Raw genomic sequence first — 4,348 nt, forward strand, 5'->3', positions numbered from 1 at the left:
TGATCCAAAGGGTTTTCATTGGTAAATTTTTGGAAGTAGATTGCCAGACCTTTCTTCCTAGTCTGTTTCAGTATGTCACATCCACTGGAATGTGTGCATTGTTTGTATCTCTGCAGTTAGGCTCAAAGACCCTTGTTGTTGTTGGTTTTATGTGCCATTAAGTCAGTTCCAACTCATTGTAGGGTTTCTGAGGAGCAACTGATGAGTTTGAACCACTGATCTTGTGGTTTAAACTGACCTTGCAATCCTGTGCTTATCCCACAGCACCAAACCAGAAGTTCCAAAGACCTGTAGCTGGTGTGATTAAGGGATGATGGTGATCTTGTGTTCTTTCCAGTATGAATCAGGGAAAGCATTGTCAGATGAGGATATCCGTGCAGAGGCCAAGACCTTTATGTTTGAAGGTGAGGGTCCCAACATGGAATTGTACTGGGGACAGGAAACTCTTCTTTCCAGGGACTTGGCCAGTGGACCCTAGACCACACCATCCTGCCACACCCTCCCCATCCTCCTTGAGGACCTGTCTGACCTTTGGTCCTGAAGTAACCCAGTGACACAGGCCCTCCTGGCTGCCCCTCAGGCCATGACCCCACAGCCAGTGGCCTCTCCTGGGTCCTGTACAACCTTGCCAAGTACCCACAATACCAGGAGTGCTGCCAACAGGAGATGCAAAGCTCCTGAAAGACCGGAGGACAGGAGATTGAAGGGTGAGGAAGAGGTCAGGACCTCTTCCTTGAGCCCCGTTGCTTGGCTTTGTTGGGGATGGGGGACGATCTTTCTGCTGAGTCTGCCCTAATTGCTTAGAGAGAATAGGTGCAGAAGCCAGATGCAGGGCCTGGTACTCAGTGTGATTAGCAGGGGAAAGATTGTGAATTTGGTCAGAAAGATCTGGTCTGTTGTTAGAAGAGCAACATTGTGTGAGGGCAGATACCACTTAGCATGTGCTCAGCAAGTGAAATTCCCTCCCCTGAACTTTTTTTCTCCTTAAAATTACATTTCTTCAAAGGTCTTTATTCTCCTGGATGTTTGTGCTTCTCCCTAATTCCTGCCTTATTGTATAGTCCAGGATTCACGGGGAATATCTGGGGAAGAATATCTCCACTTCTTATCCAGTTACCCTACATCATTATCCAACCAGTTCTTTTATCCAGCAGACACTCTGTGCTTATTTTAATTCCCATTCCAATGCTTGTATCCAGCTTCATTCTATGTGCTAAAGTACCACAGAGGACCACTTCCAGGTCCTGTGTTCCAGATTTCCCAGCCTAGTGGGGAAATAGTCCCAGGCTACAACAGTCTCAGCTTCCATGGATAGGACTGGGGTTGAGAGGAAGAATTCAGGTGAAGGATGGGATAGAGAAGATGTCACAACTGAGACCTTGATTAATTTTTAGTAACTTTAGTCGCTGTTGTTTTTAGGTGCCTTGAGACAACTCTGATTCATAGCAACCCTATGCACAACAGAACTAAACACTATCCAGTCCTAAACCACCCTTACAATTGTTGTTACACCTGAGTTCATTGCTGCTACCGCTGTGCCAAGCCAGCCTCTTTTTCACTTACCCTCCACTTTCTTAAGCATGATGTCTTTTTCTAGGGACTGGTACCGCCTGATAACATATATAAAGTATGAAAAACTAAAACTCACCATCCTGGCTTCTAAGGAGCATTCTTTCTGTACTTCTTCCAATGCAGATTCATTTGTTCTTCTGGAATACCATGGTACTTTTAATATTCTTCTCCAACACTACAACTCAAATGCATCAATTCTTCTTACATGTTCTGGTACTGTAGGATAATACACAGGATCTCAAGATCAGTTTGAACTGCAAGGTCAGCAGTTCGAACTCACCTACTACTCCTTGGAAACCTTATACAGAGTCACTATGAGTCAGAACCCAGTTTGATGGCACTTAACAAAAACAAAAACAAATTTCATTTGAATGAGTCCATTGAAAGTACCCTATGAGGCCATTGGAAACACCATGGCTTGGGGCAAGTGTACCTTATTCCTTAAAGTGATGTATTTGCTTGTGAACACTTTAAAGAGGACTTTTGTAGCAGATTTGCCTAATGCAATACATCGCTTGGTTGCTTGACTGCTGCTTCCATTAACACTGATTGTGCATCCAAGGAAAATGAAGCATTTGATACCTTCAATCTTTTCTCCATTTTTCATGATGTTTACTGGTCCAGTTGCAGGATTTTCATTTTCTTTACAATGAGGTGCAATCCATACTGAAGGATTCTTTTCATCAGTAAATATTTTAAGTCCTCTTTGACTTAAAGGTTGTATCATCTGCATATCACAGGTTATTACTGAGTCTTCCTTCAATCCTGATGTCACACTCATCTTCATTTGCTCAGCGTAGAGATTGAATAAGTGTGGTGCAAGGATACAACCCTGGCCCACACCTTTCCTTAGTTGAAAAGAGTCAGCATCCTCTTGTTCTGCTCAAATGACTGCTCTTGGTCTATGTACAAAGTCCTTCATGAGCACAGTTAAGTGTTCTGGAATACCCATTCTTCCTAATGATATCCACAGTTTGTCATGATCCACACAGTCCAAACCTTTGCATAGTCAATAAAGTACAAGTAAACTTCTTTCTGTTATTCTCTGCTTTCAATCAAGATCCATCTGATGGGAGAAATTATATCCCTAGATCCATGTTCTCTTCTGAATCCGACTTGAACCTCTGGCAGTTCCTTGTTGATGTACTGTTTCAACTGATTTTTCATTATTTTCAGCAAAAAATTATTTAAGTGTGATATTAATGATATTTTTTGATGATTTCCACATTCCAATTGGTCACTTCTATTTGGAATGGACAAAAATATGCCATACCGGTCTATTTCAGCTCACTAATGCCTAAGATATCGGTGTTAATGAATTCCATATAATTTTTGACAACTTATAAGCTTCTTAAATTCATACTTTGTATATCCCATATGCTGATTATTAATGGGTGTTTACAGCTGTTTCTCATAATTTTGAGTTGGACCCCATCAGCAAATGAAGGTCCTGAAAGCTTTACTCCATTCACATCATCACGGTCAACTCTACTTTAAGGAGGCAGCTCTTTCCCAGTCATATTTTGAGTGCCTTCCAACCTACAGGGCTGATTTTCCAACACTCTATCTGACAATATTCTGGTGTTCTTCAGATATTTCAATATTCCATATTCTGGGCTAACTGACAGTGTTTTATTGCTAATCATAAGGTCTTCAAAGAATAAATATCTGGTAGTAGTCCAGCTCTCCTTCCTATTGTTAGTCTGGAAATTCATCTGAAACCTGTCCACCATGGATGATCCTTCCGGTATTTAAAATGCCAGTGGCATAGCTTCCAAAATCACAGGCACACACAAGACACCACAGTACAACAAATAGTTGAATCTGCTTCCCGTATTTTATCAAAAGGTAATGTTCACATGAATTAAATATTTAAAATGTAAAGAAGTCTTAAAAAGCTCTAGAAGAAATCAAGGGACACTATTTTATAGCAAAGGCCTTATTTCACTTAAGTATGAGGAGGTATACAAGAGAAAATGGATAAACTGTCAAGTGAAAAAGATACGCAGCAAAATCTATAGTACATAGTGTGCTATACTATATAGATTTTTGAGAAACAAAAAATATGTCTGGAAAGTTACATAAAGAAATAACCTGGGCAGTCAAATTTTTTAAAATTTGAACCATATGACTGTATCAGCTCTTTTAAAATGTAGACTTGTTGACTTCCGGAAAAAAATGGCAGATTGGGTGGAAGTGTAGTGACGAGCTCTGCCAAGAACAACACAGAATACAGGACCAAGAAGGCTCAGGGAATGGTCCCAGTACTCTGAACCACATATAAAGGAATATCTAGAAGTTTGGAAGACTTACAGCTGGGGAGCTTGTGGCAGAAGCAAGAAATCAATTGCTTCCCGGTTCGGGACACTCAGCTGCTCCAGGAGCCGCCATTTTCTGTGGGGCCAAGCAGGGAAAGGATCAGAGCAGCCACGGACGCATGACAGCGCCAAAGAGATAGAGGTGTGGACATTCTTTTTTCCTTTTGGTATCTTTTCGTTGGTCCCTTGCTGTGTGCGTACCTCCATTCTGGTGACTATAGGGGTGCCTGAGCTGGTGGATACTCCAGCCCCACCCTAGGAGGGTTCTACTATGCATGTGCATAGAGCTCCTCGAAATTTAAAGAGACAGTACCCACTTAAAACCAAGCGGCTGACAGATACTCAGCCCAAGAGCAGGCCTTGAACTTTTCTTGTTTGCTTTTTGTTCCTGCATTTATTTAACACAGGAAAGAGATGGAGAGGGCTGTAAGGAGGGAAAGAGACCTCATATTAGGCTA

At 41.7% G+C, this 4,348-nt stretch overlaps 1 pseudogene; it reads left to right on the top strand.

Moving 5' to 3' along the window:
• Positions 1-313: 313 nt before the first annotated feature.
• Positions 314-4,348, top strand: part of LOC102814190 — a 7,327-nt pseudogene continuing 3,292 nt past the window's right edge.

This window comes from Chrysochloris asiatica, unplaced genomic scaffold (genome assembly GCF_000296735.1).
Source record: "Chrysochloris asiatica unplaced genomic scaffold, ChrAsi1.0 scaffold00417, whole genome shotgun sequence".
Lineage (NCBI taxonomy): Eukaryota > Metazoa > Chordata > Mammalia > Afrosoricida > Chrysochloridae > Chrysochloris > Chrysochloris asiatica.